The sequence below is a fragment of the Phasianus colchicus genome, chromosome 1 (assembly GCF_987193195.1).
Source record: "Phasianus colchicus chromosome 1, bPhaCol1.hap1.1, whole genome shotgun sequence".
NCBI classification, from domain to species: Eukaryota; Metazoa; Chordata; class Aves; order Galliformes; family Phasianidae; genus Phasianus; species Phasianus colchicus.
The window spans coordinates 177302161-177321808 of record NC_143436.1 but is presented as its reverse complement, the minus strand read 5'-3'; the positions used below and the strand labels follow the sequence as shown (position 1 = coordinate 177321808).

The 19648-nt window shown below is 43.8% G+C and overlaps 1 protein-coding gene across 2 annotated transcripts in view; it reads right to left on the bottom strand.

The window, feature by feature from the left end:
• Positions 1-19547, bottom strand: part of LNX2 (ligand of numb-protein X 2) — a 59195-nt gene extending 39648 nt beyond the window's left edge. Inside the window, exons 1-2 of one of the 2 annotated variants that reach the window (XM_090133754.1) lie at positions 19294-19547; positions 17878-17958 (exon numbers count right to left, since the gene is read on the bottom strand). The gene's annotated coding sequence lies outside the window, so the exon portion shown is untranslated. The remainder of the gene's footprint in view (positions 1-17877; positions 17959-19293) is intronic. The other variant, XM_031615639.2, reaches the window with a different exon arrangement.
• Positions 19548-19648: the final 101 nt, after the last annotated feature.

Here is a 19648-nt window from a genome sequence, read left to right as displayed (position 1 = left end):
AATTGTTCTTTCAGTGTTTCTCTTTCCAACTTACTCATTTGTAGCCTTTCTGAACACTAGGTGTATGAAAAATTTGCAGACTCACACAAACTGCTGTGTTCCATTACTTTTATAAAGCCCAGTATATTGGGCTTCAGTATTCCCATTTCCAAACTGAATACCTAAATGTTACTATCCACTTTCACTGGACATAATGCAAATGCCATTTGCAAATGCCAGAGTCAGCTGCCACCAAAATGTGTCACATCCCTCGAGAAACTGTCCTCTCCTTGCATTTATATAGCTCTATCATGTGGAGAAAAAGCTCTGGACCTACACACAAGATAAAAATACACAGCAGAAAGGTGGGCTCCAAATGAGAAGAGTCCAGTTTAAATCTCAGTGGAAACTTCAGATAGATTCAGGGTGGTCTTCACACCTTCCTCTGCTTGAGAAAGCCTAACTGCTGACCAAATCACACATCTGAAAAAGTGGCGAAAGTGTTTTTCTTGACCCTTTTTGCCTTGATATGGTTCTAAACCAATGAGGTTGGATAAGGAGCACAAAAAAGAAGAATTTTTTTTTGCTAAAAAAGCCAGCACCAAGTGGGACAAATCAGAAGTGAAGACCATTCCCTCTCTTCAGTAAGGTAAAACCTGCAGCTGTGTTTCAAAGACCCAGGGAGTGCTACAGATGCTTTTCATGTCTGTTAATGACAATGGCACTTAAATGGTGGCCTCTGGTACCTGCACCCAGCTAAGGGAGTTTTGTCTGGTTTTGAGCATTTGACAGCAATACGCTGTTTCATCAGAGGAACCAATATAAACCCATCTGGGAAAAACATTTGTTAGCACACCTACACTGCACCTACATGGGGCTTTCTTTAGCATGCAAGTGTCACTAACTGAAGAAAAATACCAAAAAGACAAAAGAAACTCCAACAAAACAACTGCAGGATGGGGAAATGGGGAAACGACATGAGGAGCAGCTGAGGCCTCAGAGCAGAGGAGCTGAGGGGAGGCCTGATGGCGGCTGCAGCTCCTCACAGGGAGCGGAGGGCAGCGCTGAGCTCTGCTCTGTGTGACAGCGACAGGGCCCGAGGGAACGGCATGGAGCTGCGGCAGGGGAGGGCAGCTGGGGGTGAGGGAAAGGGTCTGCACCACAGGGCGGTGGGCATGGAACAGCCTGCACAGGGCTGTGGGCACGGCCACGAGTGCCAGAGCTCAGGGAGCTCTTGGACAGGGCTCTCAGACATAGGGATTGAATTTGGAGCGGTCCTGTTTAGGTCAGCATGTCCTTTCTCTGTGCATGAACTTACTTCCTCCATCAACATGGAGCTCATCACACAGATTTTGTACATTTTGCAATGTGTTGCAATCAGGGGAATGCAGATTTGATTTCAAGCAAGCACATCACATGATCAATGCATTTAATGTCCCAATGAATATCTAACAATATTTCATTAAAAAATAAAATCCTATACTAATCTCAACCTTGTTTCCTAACAAAGAGGTAAACAACTTTTACCCTCATCAAAAAGTTGAGAAATTTGCACACCATCACCAAAATATAATTAATGCACAGCCTTTAGAAGAGTCCAAAGGAGCAATTTAATTAACCACCCGCTGATTTCATAAATGACAAGAACACACAAAGGTAATAGCACCTTATAATTGAAAAAGTTCCTGTTTATTTAGCTGAGCAATTGTGCTGCTCTACATTATGCATAATTATGAGGAAAAATGTTTTGAACTCATTACTTTCTAACTTTAGAAGTGTGAGGGAACAACACAACACGCAAGACAGATCCACAATGTATTCCACCTATTTAATGCCTTTATCTAAGAAGCACAAAGTTACTAGCAACTACGAAGGTCTTAACCTTTATGAACTCTTTTGATGGGCTGTTTTTCCTCAGTTTATGTACGGAAATCATGAGCTCATCCAGAGATATTTGTTTGTGGCACATCTCACCCTGAATGAATAGGAAATACCAACATAAAGTCATTCCTGGTCTGAAACCAACAGCACCAGCTCTCTTCAAGAGCACAGAAGAGAGGAAAAAAAAAACTGGTATGCCACTTCAAACAGAATATTGCCTAATGCAGGGATTTGGTTTATACCTGTGGTTCTCTCACTTTCATACAATGAGATCCTCCATAAACCCCAAGAAGTATTTCTGTTGAAGATCTTGTAAACTCCTTTTGCAATCCTCAATCTTTTTCTTCACATGGGAAAGCTTCCCTTTGGCTGCTACATCCTTTATTAAAGGTGAAGAGGAGCAGCTTTTATCGAGCTAGGAAAATAATGTAACAAAATACATGAAAGCCTTTCTCTTTTCTCTTTTTTTTAAATTTTTTTTATTTTTATTTTTTTTAGATAAACTGAATCTGTATTCCTGCTAGCACTTATAAAACTCAAGATGACTTTGTGATGTTTCTTTATAACCATCAATGTCTACCTGACTAAATATGAAACAGTAACAACTGAATTTATAAGCTGTCCATCTCCCTATCCAATGGATGCAGGGAAAGCAGGCATTCATACCTGTTTTGCAGCATATATAATTTTAACAAGAAAAACAGACAGTAAAGATTCAGTGGATCCACAGACTAAAAGCCTTCACTTGCAGCACCACAGAACAAGCTGCAGGGGCCTGACCTCCCAGCAGCCCTGGTATGCAAGGATATATGTAAGCAGCTGCCTCGTAAAGCAGCCCGAAATCGCCAGTCCCACCTGTCCCTGGGATGACACACACATGGCATTGGCTCTCTGTCCATGTGCCACAGGTGTCTCATAATACAAGAGTGTCTCATAATACAAGTTATACCATTAAGAGCTGATCCCAGCAGTATGAGTGTGGGATGTATCAAACTGAAGCAATGAATTTGCTTGCACACATTAAATATACATTTCTACAATTCTTCATCTAACAGAGATCTTTACTATTTGTACTAGCTATTTGTGTTAATTGTTCCTGAGAGTTTCTCATTCTTCACAGTTACGATATTTGCTCAAACTGCAGCAGACCGTGGTCAGGACAATCCAAACACAATTGCTGCCTGTCCCAAGTGCCCCTAAACAGCCCTTTGAAGTGTGAAACCTTCCATTACTACTACACACCATGGTTTATTTACTAATTAGAGGAGGAAAGGAAGATTCTTAAATAAACACCATAAGGCAGACCTCTATTCATTTTTCTGACTCTTTTCTAAGTCTTCCCAGTTTAAAAATCTTAACTCTAAAAGTGCTCCCACTAAAGCTGCAGGCTGCCTGTGCCCCAGTCCATCCATGCTCAACTTCAGTGCTCCCTCACTCTTTCCTCCTTACTCTGAGGACTGGCAGGCACCTCACTTTACCTGAACATGGAGCTGTTTTCCAGTGGTTAATTCTGATGACTCCTGCATGTTTTCAGGATGTATTTATTCAGCCTGTAAAAATGGTTTAGATTTTCTGCTTCTAAACACTGGAGAAAATATATCGCTTAAATTGTAATACATGATTCAACAGCCTGCAGCTTCCAAAATGATCTGGACTGCACAGTATTGCTGACTTGTTCCCACCATTTACTACTGCAATAAACTTTATCAGAATTGCCTCCTTTCTGCCACGCTGCTAAGAAATTTTGGAAGAAAATGATGCTTCAAAGCTCCTTAAAAGAATTTTGTTTGGTGGGCATGGTGGTAATGGGTCAACGATCGAACTACGTGATCTTTTCCAACCTTAACTGTTTTATATTGATTACGATCCTCACCAACAACTGCACTCAAATTTTCTTAAGCAGTCTCACCTAGAGTAAGCTGCCATGGCACACAGATTTCACCATGCCAAGTAAACTAGGTAATAAATATTAGAACAGGGCAAGTGGAAGGATTAACCATAAAATGTTAGTTCTAAGTGTCATATTCCACTGGAAAAGTCTCAAAGAGCCATCAAAAGTCAACTGGGCTGTGGAACAGAGAAAAATGAAAAGATAGTCCTTAAAGCACAGGAGAGCTCTGATTCTTACAGGTTATCAAAACTTACATTTGAAAAAAGTAGAAATATAACTACTGAACATCCTCAAAACCTGTCTATAGAAATTCCTGTACTGATCAAGTTTTTTTTTTTTTTTAATCTTTAAACAAATTAAAGGATACCTATTTCCCCCAAGCTTTCTGCCACACAGATTTTAAGTGCTGGAGCTGTGGTGTTTGGAGGCTCGTTTGTGGAACTTCCACTTACTATCTCAACAGGCAGCGTGGAGGGGAAGTCAACCACTAAAGTCCTTGCACTTGCCTCCTGGTGATCTCTGAACACATTTCTATGGAAATGAAGGATGGATACAAGAAGGTAAGTTTTTAAGTTATCAAAATACATAAAGAAGTTCATTTTACATCTCAAACAGGCAAAGTAGGTCTTATACAGTGGAAATAATGGAAATAACTCTTTCTCCTGGATTAGTTTCTGCTTCCATTAGGTTGTGGCACAGAGAAGTAACTTAAGAGATTTACAACTCTTTAGATAAGTGTCAGAACAACAAAGCTCACCATATATATTTGCTTATTTAACTCATAACAGCTATTTTTTTGCTATTTTAAAAAATTAGCTTACAAGTAAAATGTATTTTATTATCATTCCTGGTAGTCAACCTTATTTAAATTTTACAAGAATAATGAGCATAAACAATACAATTTCATGAAGTAACTGGGCTTGTTCAGCCTGAAAAAGAGAAGGCTGTGGGGAGACCTCGCTGAGGCCTTCCAATATCTAAAGGTAGTTTATAAACATGAGGGAAATCAACTTTTTACAAGGGTAAATAGCTACAGGACAAGGGGGAATGGTTTTAAACTAAAGGAAGGGAGATTCAGTTTAGATGTCGGGGGAAGACTTTTACTGAGACAGTGCTGAGGTGCTGAAACAGGCTGCCCAGGGAGGTTGTGGATGCCCCATCCCTGGAGGTGTTTAAGGCCCAGGTGGGGCCCTGGGCAACTTGATCTAGCACTTGATCTAGCACTTGATCTAGCAGCTGGCAACCCTGCCTGTGTTAGGGGGGCTGGAACTTGATGATCCTTGAGGTTCCTTCCAACCCAAACCATTCTATAATTCTAAGAAGTTCATGCTTAAATACAGCTTTAACCTTTAAACTCTAAACTTCTGACTTAAACACAAATCACAGCACTTACTTCTTGCCCTCTGCCACCGAAGAAGGCTTACATTTGATTTCTACCAATGAAATGCCACAATAGCTGGCGTTTTGCTGCAGAACATAATTTATTAAGTGACAGAGTCTTGACTTGAGGGCAGAACTACTGCTGCCAAAAATCTCATCCCTACATAAAGTTTCTTTTATATCCTTAAAACAAGGATGAATAGAAAATAAAGCATGGTCCAAAATGTTTTTCAGGTTTTCTCTGCACACAAGCAACCTAAAGTGACACCAATTCTTCTGTATAGAACTGAGTGCTGGACAGCCCACTGACATTCTTCAGTTGAACCGTTTGTTATCTTTTAGCAAATAGTTGGTAGCAGCTATTTGCATTTCCCAGGCTTTCCTGTAACTTGGAGATGTAAGAACAGCCTCAGGGTGGCTTTCACCAGCATTATCTCATTTCAGATTTCAAGAGAGCAGGAGAAGCACGCATGCTCAGTTATGACATCTCAGCTGAGGTGCCTGCTAGCTTGCAAAACCAGAACTTCTCATACCACCTCAGACAAATGTGACAGTCTCCCAGTATCTCTATGAGCGCCACTGCAAGGGGAGTATTTTTAACAAGCCCTATGTATGTATTATCTGCTGATTTTTGTTGTGGGTTTTTTTTTGTTTGTTTCTGGGCTGTTTTAGTGCGTGGTTTAATGAAACAAAAATTAGAAGGAAATTATTCAAATAAGATGCAGATTACCTGCCATAAAACTGACATGGCACACAAATTTAGAATTCCTTAAGAACACAACATGAGAAGAGGAGGCTCAGGGGAGACCTTACAGCTCCCTGCAACTACCTGAAATAAGGTTGTGGTGCCGTGAGGGTCAGCCTCTTCTCCTGTGTAACTAGTGATAGGATGAGAGGGAACCACCTGCCTCAAGTTGTGCCAGGGGAGGTTGGGATATTAGGAAAAATTTCTTCTCTGAATGGGTGCTCAGGCACTGGAATAGGCTGCCGGGAGGTGGTGGAGTCACCATCCCTGGAGATATTTGAGAAGCATTTAGGTGCAGTACTAAGGTACGTGGTTTAGTAGGGAAATAGTGGTGGTAGATGGATAGTTGGTTCAATGATCTTGGAAGTCTTTTCCAACTTTGGTGATTCTATGTCCCTAAACTCAGTTTCAGAAGGTGCCCCAGGTACATTTTATATGCAATTTCTTATTAAAAAAAAAAAAAAGTACATTAGGAGTTGAGGACAAATTTAGTTCTTTCCACGCAAAACCTTCCTTCACTTTGTAGCCTTATACGCATCAGGACTGTTAAACTCACAGAAACCTCTTAAATAAAACACTGAGAAAATTTTTATTCCAGAATTACTTTGCAGCATAACTAGAATGGTACTCCTCCTTTGCTGCAACATTATTTTGTGGTACTAACTCAAAAGTTCAAACCATTTTCATTTCTTTATTACCAGTAGCAATCTAGGAAATGCTGCCATCAATAGTAAATCTACATGAAGTCACACTCCTCCAGTGCATTTTGTGCATAGCAATCAGTTCATAACGCAATCTTGTGTTGTTTAAAATTCAGTTTATTCTTCAATTACTCTGCTAGCTCAACTCTAATTTATTATATTTTCTGGTACATTTGATTTTGGATATTATGACATCCTGGCTCATGCCATTAGAGGGGAAACATAAAATGGTGAGGATGTCTAGAGACAGCTAGAGAATAAGATAGCAACAGCCTGGAAAATTAAGAATATCACTGTCTGTACTCAGCTAAACTTCTCCTGCGTTAGCAATAAAAAATACGTTGGCAGTATTTCTCTGATTTTCTTCCTGACATCCAGGAGTAGCCTCAGGGGCACCATAAACCTCAGCAGCACAGAACAGCAGCAAAGGTACAAGGTGAGCTCACTGGGTATGCATGGCAGATTTGCAGCAATAATCAAAGCTAGAAGTGGTGAGTTCTGTCACCAGGCAACTCACCTCAGCAAGCAGCAAGCACTGCTCTCATGTGCCTTTCCATTTTTTCTGTCAGACTTGTGGAAGCTTGGCCTAGAGGTGATCCTTCCCCTCTTGTCAAAACGCACGAGGTCAGACCCAGAGTGCTGGGTCCAGTCCTGGGCCTTCCAATACAAGAGACACCTAGGCATACTAGCATCATCAGCAAACTTGCTGAGGGTGCACTCAATTCTGCTATCCGGGTCATTGATAAAGATGCTGAAGCGCATTAGTCCCAAGACTGGTCCCCTGGGGAACACCACTCATTGCTGGCCTCCACCTGGACATAGACCACTGACCACAACCCTTTGGCTGCAACCAACCATCCAGTTCCTTACTCTCCAAGCAGTCCACCTTGATATCTTTCCAATTTAGATAAAAGGATGTGGTGTGGAACCACATCAAAGGTTTTGCAGAAGTCCAGGTAGATGACATCAGTTGTGCTTCCTTTGTCTGCACTGATGCTGTCACTTCATCACAGAAGGTCACAGTATTTGTCAGGCACTATCTGCCCTTGGTAAAGCTGTGCTACCTGTCTCAGATCACATCCTTGTCTTGCACGCACCTTCATAACATAGTTTCCAGGAGGACCTATTCCATGACTTTCAGGCACAGACATGAAGCTCAACATCCTGTAGATTCCCAGTTCTTCCTTTTGCCTGTTCTTAAAAAAAGGGAGTGATATTTCCCTTTTTCCAGACACTAGGGACTTTCAAGCCATGATTTTCTGAATACAATGGAAAGTGGCTTAGCAGACACATCAGTTGAGACAGTTTAGAATGGAGAAGAGATGGCTCAGAGAGATCTCATCAGTGTCTAAATACCTGAAAGGAGAGTGCCAACAGGCAGGAGCCAGACTCTTCTCAGATGTGCCCAGTACCATTACTGTGGGCAAGGAACACACAGGAATTTCCCTCTGAATATCAGAAAGCACTTCTCTGTTGTGGAGGTGATGGAGCACTGGCACTGGGTGCCAGAGGCTGTGAAGTCTCCTCCTTGGAGATCTCCCAAAGCCACCTGGATACCCTGCTCTGGGTGTCCCTGCTCAAGTAGGTTGGGTGCCTCTAGAGGTCCCTTCCACCTCAGCAATTCTGTGAAGGCTTTCTGGGGCCAGCCACTACATTGAAAGGCACAGGGAACAGCTGTGGGCATTGGGGAGAGCAGCTTGTCCTTCCATCTGCTATTTCTCTGCTCTCCTCTCCAAAAACAGCTGGGTGTCCAACTGCTTTTTAATCGCTTGCTCTGGCTTTGGTGCCTGAGGGGGGACCATAAGGGAATGTCACAAAGAAGAGCCAGGGAATTAGTGTGGAGGGAGGCCAAGGAACAAGAATGAAGCTGCACAGAGGACAGGTCCTGCCCCAGCCTTCCCGCTGCCCTGAGTGCCAAATACAGACACAGAATGCCATCTCTCCTGCCACTCAGCACGCACAAAAGAAACTGAGACATTTCTAAATGCAACTGATACTACCTAAATTGATTTTATTTTTTTTTTAAAGCCATGCATACCCTTGGTCCTAGCTACCAAAGGGCATTTTTTTTCTCTCGGCATCCAAGGTGAAGCAACAGAGGGCAGCTAAAGCCCTCACAGGAATGTTTCTCAAGACTGCGGGCAGAACCAAGGGCTTGGAACACATTCACCTATGGGCACAGCGCCAAGCCCACCTGCTTACTCAGGGTTTTGCCAGCAAAGGCAGCTATCACCATACTGATTTGCCCTTCAAAGGTGCATCCTATTGTGCTCACTTCTGCTGCTACGCCTTTCATGCAAACTCCTGCACACAAGGAGGAAGGATGTGGAGGACAGATGTTGCTGGAGAAGAAGCCATCTGAATGTCTGACATTTTTCCCCCACAGCAGATTCTGACAGTTTCAAGCAAGAGAAAACCCTCGTGCCTGCATAGCTTGCACCCTCCAAGAAATTCCACCCAGGTATTTGAAAAATTTATATGAAGAAGTGGGATGCAAGAGATTCCCCTCACTTATTAAGCATTATGACAAGACCCAGAATAATGAAACACCACACTGCCACAATAGTTATTCTCGCTTTAGTGCATGGTTATTATGAAAAACATACTGAGCATATTCTTCAAAAACAAATGACAACTTCAGCTGCAACTGTTTTCTCTCTGGAATTCCTTATACTCATAAATGACTTGTCTATATTTACACTGCAAATCAATTCGGATGCTCTGGTGCCCTGGTGTACCTGCTCTCATTACTCTGTATTGCAAGTGAGCTGTGAATCAAGACAGGAGACTCAATTTCACCTCCCAGTGTGAATACAATAATCATCAATAATTTACATTAGTCAACTTCATTTGGGGCACTGCCTGGTGAATGTAATGGAGACTCAAAAGTGCGCACCAAGAAGAGTAGGATTTGTACACAGCATGATTTGATAATCTGAAAAATCCCTCAGTAAACAAAGGAAGTTCACAGATAATCGTATTAAAGATTAGAGTTGTTTTAAAACAATGAATAATGCATTCTAGAACATCTGGGAAGAAAGATGGTAGTTTTAAAAATCAAAACCTTGGGGAAAAATAGTTTTCCCCTCAAACACAAACAGTATTTCACTTTATTAAATCCTAATCCTCTCCAATTCATGTTAAAGCAGAACACTTTTCCACTAAAGAGTTTTATCAATGTACTTAAATACAATTTCATAAATAAATATTTAAACACATTTAAATTTTAATATTTCACTGTCATAGAATCACAGAACCATACTGAATTGGAAGGGATCTTTAAACATCAGCTAGTCCAACCCCCATAATGAACAAAGACACTCTACAACCAGATCAGGTGCTCAGAGCCTTGTGCAGCCTGGCCTTGAGTGCTTCCAGGGATAGGGCATCCATCACCTCTCAGGGCAACCTGTGCCAGTGCCTCACCACACTGATCGTAAAAGAACTTCTTCCTTATGCCTAATCTGTATCTCCCATCTTTTACTTTGAAACCATACCCCTTGTTCTACCACAACAGACTGTTTAGCAGAGTCTGTCCCCTTCTTTCTTACAGCCCCCCTTTACTGAAAGGCCACTCTGAGGTCTCCCCACAGCCTTCTCTTCTCCAGGCTGAACAGCCCCAGTTCTCTCAGTCTGTCCTCACAAGGTGTTGTTCCATCCCTTAGCTCATTTTTGTGGCCCTCTTCTGGATGCACTCAACAGCTCCACGTCTCTCCTGTACTGAGGACTCCACATCTGCATGCAGTACTCCAGGTGAGGCCTCACCAGTGCAGAGCAGAGGAGCAGGATCACCTTCCTTGCTCTGCTTGCCATGCTGCTTTGAATGCAGCCCAGGATTCAGCTGGCTTTCTGGGCTGCGAGGACACATTGCTGGCTTATGTCCAGCTTGCCATCCACCAGTACTCCAAGTAATTTTCAGCAGGGCTGTGCTCTACCCTTTTGTCCCCCAGCTAGTACTGATAGCAAGGGTTGGTGTGACCCGGGTGCAAGATGTTGCACCTGAATTTGTTGAACCTCATGAGGTTCTCCTGGGCCCAATACTCAGCCTGTCTAGGTCTCTCTGAATGGCATCCCATCCCTCTGGTGTGTTGACCATACCACACAGCTTGGTGCCAACCACAACCTCACTGAGGATATACCTGATCCCACTGTCAGTGTCACTGATGAAGATGTTGAAAAGCACCTGTCCCAGTACTGAACCCTGAGGGACACCACTTATCACTGGTCTCCATCTGGTCACTGAGCCACTGTGACCAGTATCCACTGCTTCTGATGAAACAATTTGTTATTCACCATTTTTGTCGTTGCTTCAATTTTATTTCGAATTTGAAAAACAGGTTTATTTTAAGTCAGACTACAAAGCTTATCTTTTTTTTTTTTTTTAAGACAGAACTTAACATCTGGACTACAGCATCATATTACATATTTTCCTAACAAAAGCAACCCGATGTCTTTTTATAAGCACCTACGCATCAGATGGAAAATGAAGAGAATAATTCCTATGTTACCTCGTAAAAAGTTTATTACTTTTCCCATCACTAATTTACTGTTTTCCAAACTTTTGTTGTGGAGATTTATGTGAACCTCCTCCCCCAATAAAACTGGTTAATGACATTTTCTACAATCAATGTTGCTAATATTTATACAGATCACCTATTTAAAGAAGACGTCTTTGAAGCTCCTCACCACTGTAACTGCTGACAGCACCAGAGGAATAAAGTTACTCCACAACTAGAAGTAAAAGCAAAGCTACAGTGGAAACAGCACTTAAGTTGGTAAAAAACAGTCTGGATCACATTTCTGTTGAGTCCCTTTACCTATTATATTTTAATTTCATTCACGATCTTTGTTTTATTAACAAATGCCTATATATAAATATGTAGAAACTTACTATATATAAAATTCTAATAAACGTAGAATGCTAATGAGATTTGTACCAGCAGCAATTCAGCCCTAGCAAAGGGATCCTATAATGGGTGCCTTGCTATAATTACATAACGAGGCTGAATTCAGTGACTTTCCTGCAGAAAGCAGGACCAGACAGAAGGATGCTTGTGCCCACAAAAGGATCTCATGGAGTCCCAGATGTGGATTAAATTGTACAATCAAATTCCAGGGATGACTGAGTATTATTCAGTATGTGATGCATCATCTAAAAATCTGCATATATAATATGGGAAAGCAGCTATTCCTAACACCTATTAGTACGTTGTAGGGAAGTCTCTCCCTCTTTCCATCTCATTTAGCCTAAAAAGGTTTTATAGTATGTGTTGCTTCACCTACTAGAGCAAAACCCCTCTTCTACTCTCAGTCAATATTGCAGCTCAGACAGAACTTCCCTCTTTGAAACAGCATCTTGTCATTACTGCACCCTAACTGCACTGCAGCTCTGCAAAGCAAGTTGCCTTCACTAAACTTGAGATTGCTCTTTAAAGACAAATGGGAGCTGTTGCCAGATCTGTATTGTTGTAATAATTTATAGGAAATAACACGTCAAACTGTATCCAAAAGCTCTTCATCAAACATCCTGCACTTCATAATGTCATGACACCTAGCGATGAAATTTCCTGGCTTCACAGCTTTCCAAACTTTTCAAAATATTATTTAGGAAAGTATTACACTTCTGTGGCATTTCTGTACTAGCATGGCACACATCTCTTACTGCTGAAGTAAGAACTGTAACAGTTTCATTTCACACTCCAGTAACCGGGAATTCTGCATTACCACTCACTTTCATGTTAATTTTCTCATAGATTCTCTTTTTCTGCTTACATGGCAGGACAGTTCAGGACAAGAGCACAGACACTCTGGGCTGCTGATTCTCCTTTTTACTGCTACTCATTTATCTTCGCTTTTGGTTTACTGACGTTTTAGTTTCAGCTGGGACAGAATTGTTTTCTTCAGAGTGTCTGCTGTGATGCCATGTTCTGGTTCTAGGAGAAAACCAATGCTTGATAACACAGATGCTTATAGCTGCTGCTAAGCAGTGTTGGACAAAGCCAAGGCCATTCACAGCAAAAGGCCCAAGGAGCTAGGAGGGAATAGAATGAGGAAAGCTGACTTACACTGGCCAAAGATGACATATGATGTCATGTGGAAGAAGTTCTGAAGGGGGTAGCTGTTCATCTGGCCCTTTTCTGTTGCTCAGGGGGTGAACTGGGCATTGGTCAGGGTGAACAATAGCTTGAGCATCACTTGTTCTACACACACAGAAAAAAGGCTAATAGTTATGACTATCTTAGTAAATAGTTTTATCTCAACTCACAAGTTCTACTTTGCTCTTTCAAATTCTCTCCCTTATCCCATTGGGAAGTGGGGGGAGTAAGTGAACAACTGCGAGGTGCTGAGCCACCTGCTGAGTTAAACCACAACAGCTGGAAAATTAACTGGAAAGTTAATTTTCCCTGCAGAAGCAGAAGAACCACAGTCAATAGGTAAGTCAGCAGCTATCAATCAAAATGGATTTCAGAGGGGGAAAACTCCCCACAGCTACAAATGCAAGTATTATTTATACTGAACCATGCCCACACTGTTAGAATACACCATGAGAGCTTACTGCTTTACAGATAGTGATGCCTAATTCAGCACCTCTCACTTCCAACTGGACAGATACATCGCACAAGCTGCAGGATATGATGTATCAGCATGGAGCAGACATGCTGAGCCACCCAGCAGGTAACAGGTACTGCACAGCGGTTATCTGCCAGACTAAGTGGAATTTTAATAGGGGATTTGAAAGGGAAACATTTGTTTGGTTGTCTCTGAATTCTTACGAAGCTTTATTATGTCCACGTGAAGATCCAATAAACATCTTTGTAAGGCATTCAGATTCGATGCACAACAGATTGATAAGCACACAAACATATCTGCATGTTTAGCTCCACGTAATAACCTTGAGAATAGCTTCGCTTTTAGCATTTTAAAGGCATTAGAATAGTTCAGAAGCAAAAGGCAATGAAGACAGTGCTGAACAAAGAGCATTTCATACTCCTTTGCTATAAGGCAGGACAACTTGTGATTTTTAAGGTTTCCATCTTAATTAGAAGCAGCAATCAGAGCTCAGTAATGGACTACTTCTAAAATAGTCCTGCAATGGACTTATTTTCATTTTTAGTTAGCATAAAAGTAGAATCTAGCACAGAAGCAGAACTATTTTATTGATTCACTAGGATCTGCATGTTAGGTAAGCTTCATTTACTCACCCAAAAGGCTGAGAGATCTCCTCTGGAACAAACAAGTAATAAACACAGGAAAGAGGCTGCACAGCAGGCAGTCCCAGTCAACCTGCTCTCGAAGATGCCTGACTTAAAAAAGTGTCTAAAAGCTTTAAAAAACAACAACAACAACAACAAACAAACCTTCTTTCAATTAAAAATAAGGGCAGCTTCACACTGGGTGAAGTGTATGATTAAAGCTATATGAATGTAAGGGAGTTCACAGCAAACTCTTAAAAACACCAAAAAGCCTCTGGAAGAAATGAGGATCTGTGGTCTGGCGATGCATCAGCTTTCACTTATAGTTGCTTCAGTCTGGTTACAAACAAACTTTAAACTCGACAAAAGAACTACAACTGGAGCAAATGCTGATGTGGAGCAGGGAAATAAGAATAAAAATGCATTAGATGATGGACCATTGATAAGCAAAGCAGCAAAAAGGCATCCCCTGAATGAGTTAGTACAGCTGATACTGACAGTTGTTTCTTTCCCTTCTCCCCCTCCCCCCCCAATAACTTGGAGCCTCCAAATGTGTAGAAGCAGGTCAAATCAAATCCATAAACGCAGACCGTATGAGGAGCTACCTGTGCTGCAACTGGGATGTGGTCATCCTAAGAGGGGGGGATTCTTAGTTTTGCTTTGGTTTTGCATGTGTAGCAGGTGGCAATGTCAGGGGAATGATCCTGATGACATCGCTAGGCCAGCAAAAAAGTCAGTATCGGTCTATTACATAAACACAGAACATCTGCTGATGCAGCTCATTTCTGTGGTAGTAAAACAAGGTACCCAGACAGAAGCACACTCACATTGTGACAAACTAAATGGACTGACTAAGAAGGCTCACTGATACCAACCAATCTCCACACACCTATCTCCTAGAATGTCTGCCAGAAGACTCGTGACACATTAGGGTTTTGAAGCATTGCTTGTGTATCAGAACAGCTCACCGTGTGCTGGTCCTTACAGAACGAAAAAAATTCCTGTGGCAGAACAAGCTGGCTTACCTGGATACCATACAACTACTGTAGGTACCTGTGCTTACCTCAGAGCACCAGCCCATAGGTGACCAACAACAGCATCCCAGTGGGCTCTGCTGGCTCGTGTAAGCTCTTGGGAGATAATCATGAAAACACAAGACTGTAATGTTATCCCCAGGGGCTGCAATGGGGGGGAGCACACTGTAAAATCATTCCCCCTTACAGAATGTCCCACTGCAGAAGCAGGAGCTGGCCACCCATTTTCCCCAGTGTACTGACCAATGTGACAGCACTACACCTCTACAGTCAATGCCATCCAAAAACCCCACTCTTCAGCCACAGTTCCCTGCTCTCTGCTCAGATGAGAGCGTGTGCTCCTGTAATGTACATCACCTCCAACTGTGCTCTGTTCCAAGCAACACTGCAGCGAGAACAAATAAGGTTACTCCCATGTTCTTCATTATCTAGAGCAACTTATTTACAGCATTTTAAAACAGCATTGGATATATTCCTCAGTCGGACTGATTTTTGCTCTAAAAGCAACAGTTCTTCCTAACCATTCTGTGCACTCCACTGAACAGCAGTTAAGCGTTGGAGAACCTGCAAGGAAATGTGAAGACACTTCTTACTGTGGAATGAAGGGAAAACTGCCAGACAAATGTAACACCCACCCCTCAACTCAAAGCAAAGCAACTCCACCTTTCCACACACTAGCAGGCAAATATTAACTTAGAACATAATATTCAAAGGATCGCAGAATTATTTGAGTTGGAAGGAACCTTTGAAGATCATCTAGTCCAGCCCCTCTGCAACAAGGAGGAAAACCTACAGCTCAATCAGATGCTAAGAGTTCCACTCAGCCTGACCCTGAATGCCTCCAGGGACAAGCCACCCACCAACTCTTTGGGCAATCTGTGCCAGTACCTCACCAGCCTGATCGTAAAAAATATTTTCCTTGATCCAACACATTTATAACCTCACAGTTGCTTCACTGAGGGATTTGGTCTGCTTTGCTGTAACGACATCATCTAGATATTCTTAACAAAACACTGGGAATCCAGAACAACATCACGAAAAGGAAATGGAAAATATCAAGCTGAGCTACCACAAGGATCCATTAAAAAAAAAAAAGTCTTGCTGTGAATTGGGTGGGACAAATCACAGAATGGGAAAACGTAACTTAGAATCTTGCCTTTTCAGATTATTTGATTTTAGACTTGTATTGAAATAGAGGTATGTAGTTGCCTCTGAGGAGTTCTAGGATAACCCAATAAAGATACTAACTGCAAGCTAGTAATAAGAAAGAAATAGCTTATCCCATTCCCATGATAACGGCTCACTGTAAAACTCTCAGAAGGAAGAGATCACCAAGTAGAGAGAGCTCCCCTCCTGCAGCCAGCCCTTAAATAAGGTTAGGGAGGGGTGGACCCACAGTGAATTGCTCACACCTGTAATCCCAGGGCTGGCCATGCTGCTCCTCCAAGTTCTCAATCACTGGTTCAGGCAGTGCCCTAGCAGTTTCTATACAATACTAAACTACACACATACACAATCTTATGTTTTCAGCATTTCATGCACAGCTAACAGACTCAACTTGAGACTCTCCTCTTTTCAGCCCAAATTCTAAAAAAGGAATTGCAAAAACTATCAGTAATCATAGAATGGCATAGGTTGGAAGGGACCTCAAAGCTCATTAAGTACCAACCCACTACCATGGGCAGGATTGCTTCCCACCAGCTCAGGCTGCCCAGGGCCCCATCCAACCTGGCCTCGAGCACCGCCAGGGATGGGCTGAATAAAATGAAGAGCTGAGAGAACAAAAGGGGCATTCATCCAGGCAAGCCTGTGCCACCACAACCACCTGATGGATGCAGCAGCTGCTTGCAGCACTGCAGAGCATCTTGATACAGCCCCACCTGCACCCACAGAGCAGGCAGCATCCCTCGGTGCCAAGCCAGATGCCACCAGCCACTTGTACTGTCTCATGCAAAAGAGAACACGGTCAGTATGAAAACACCCGACAGGTTTAGCCTATGAACTTTGTGAATATAAATCCTGACCCTGAAAACGTTTACATGCAGGCTTAGCGCTAAGCCTAAGAACAGGCCCACTAATTCCAAAAGAAATACTTGGATGTTTAGAATTAAACATATGTAAGTACACAGATCTGTAGAATTGGGGACAGAAAAAGCACACACCACAATTCTGTGGGGTTTTATTGCTCTGTGGACACTGCAGTGTAGCAAGTACATACTTCATGATATTTAAAAGAATTTTCATCTGCAACACGCCCGCAGTTCCTCAGCAAACACCACTGACCTAATAAAACAATTAAGAACCACAAGACTTGACAGTGCCATGTTAAATTGCTTCTGCAGACCAAACAAACGGAGAATTTTCCAATACCAGAGACAGGCCATTGCTGCATCTGATCTGTCACCAGGCACCTCTTACAGCAGGGAGCATTTTACACAGAGTGCTGCTTTCTTACCCACTGCAGACCATAATATCTCACAGCTTTTTAAGCAAGCAGCATCGGGCTGATTTATGACACCAATTTATATTAATCCAATATCTAATACATATCATATGCTTACAAAGTTCACTTTTAAAATGACATCATCGGTACCACATCTCCTTAACAGTTGCTTTCAGCTACATCAAGCCATATTTTAAGAGCACAGGAAAAAGTGAGGTTTTTAAAAAATGGGGGGGGAAATTTTCTGGAGTTTTACAGTAGACAGTTGTACCTGGAAGCCAACAAACCTCTGCTGCTTTCAGTGAGGCAAGCTCACAGACACCCAGTTTGAGGCACACAGGTCATGCAGTACAGGTGAAGGCTCATGACAACGTCCAGTTTCATTGAGGTCACCAAGGCTCCTGTGAGAGCAGATGCCCATCATACACAAAAGCCTGTGATATCAAAGCCAGCATTTATGCAATTGTACGTGATAGGTTTTCACAGGCTTAATTTTTAATTGAACCTCACTGTCTCAAGAGGACAAAACTTTTCACCCAGGAAGCTGCTGGCATTTCTCTGGCAAAGTCCATCCCTAAGCTGCAGCTTAATGTTAAATGATGCTTTGGTTAATGAAAGATGTAAACCTACCTTAGGCAATAATGTTGATTTGTCATTATAGACCTGAGTCCAAGGCTCTGGACTATCTCTTGCTGAAGTCACAGACTAGAGCTAGAAGCCAGGAGAGTAAGAAGTCCATTACAGAAGACTCTTGTTAAAAAACTGTGCATTTTATTAGCATTTATTCCAAGATTTTAGAATTTTAATAATACAAGCACTTAAAAGCATGACATTTTTCTTTAAAATAAAGAATTTAAAAAGCCAACAAACCAACACATAGTTGAGCACAATGCAATGGCTTTTTCTATAGTTTAGTAGTTTGTGGTAGCAATAGTAGTGAAGTTAGACAAGATGATCTTGTAGGTCCTTTCCAACCTTGTGATTCTATGATTCAATCCTTACAATTTCCTGAATTTGGAGTCTGTTTTCGGGGAAGAGGGAATTCCTCACTCTAGAAGTCATCGCAAGAAGATCCCTATCAGTTTTGTGGTTCCCAAAGGTGCTCGTAAATCTTGTTTCCATTTGAAGGGATTTTAATGAAGCCATGGCAGCATATGGCACAGCCGGGTTTGCTCCCAAGCGGACGGCCGCTAACTGGAGCCATCTGATGTTCCCCCTAAGCTCCCTGATCTGCGGCGGGATTGAAGCTTAGAGCAAAGCTTCGTGGAGCCAAAAGGAAGACAATGGTTTGCAGATGCACAGAAATCAGTAATTTACACTGTTTGTTTAACGGAGGCCCAGCTCAGAGCTGGTTCTATGCTGAGCGAGAGCTCTGATGCGTTTATGAACACGAATGTGCATCCAGAGACCATCAAACACGCCCCAAAGCTGATCCGTGACATTTTCACTTCGCACACAGAGACCAACTCAAGCCAACGAGATCACGTAATTAAAAAAAGCTCAGACGTACTTAATAGTGGCTTCCCACAGCAGCAAACAACCAACGCCCCGCGCGGTCACAGAAGCCCCAGGTGCCGTCCTGCCCGTCGGTGCCACAGCGCTCGTTCCCCGCTCGGCTGAGCACGAGCACGGAGCGAGGAGCACCGGCAGCGTCACAGCACGCCTTGGGAAAGTTCAGAAGGCGCCGCATTTCAAGTTTTCCAGCCGCACCTTCGGCGTAACCGAGCGGGGGAAAGAAGAGCAGCCCCGCACCGCGCCGAGGCGTGCGTTCCGGCGGCGGCATGGCGCGCACACAGCCCGGCGCTGCCCTCGGCCGTCCCAACCGCCCCGCCCTCCCCGCGCAGCGGTAACGCGATTCCCGAAGCGAAGTGCCCCGGAGCGACCCGGCGGCCCCGCGCCGCTCCCCCCCTCCCGCACTTGTTACGGGCCCTGCCCCGGGGGAGGCCCCGGCACCCGGCACCCGCCCCGCGGAGCGGCCACGGCGGAGGGCAGCGCGGGGCCGGGCCGCCCCGAGGGGACCGAGCGCGGCGCGGGGCGCGGACTCACCGCGGCGGCACGGACTTGCGGCGACGGCTGCACACCCGGCTCCTCCCGGCGGCGGCCGAACTCCGGGCGGCACTCGGCGCAGCGCCTCCCCGCCGCCCGGCCCCGCTCCGCTCCCCGCCTCCCCCGGGGCAGCGCAAGTGACGCCGCGTTCCGCCACTCCGGCGGCAGCCCCGGGGCGCGGGGCCGGGCGCGGGGCGAGCTCAGCCTATGGCAGCGCGGCCGGGGCGGGACATACAACAGCCCCGGGCCGGGAGGACACCGCCGCCCTCCCGAGCGCAACCCGCGGCGGGGCGGGGCGGGGCGGGGAGCACGGCCGCCCGGGGGCTCGTCCCGCCCCGCCCCGCCCCGCCCCGCC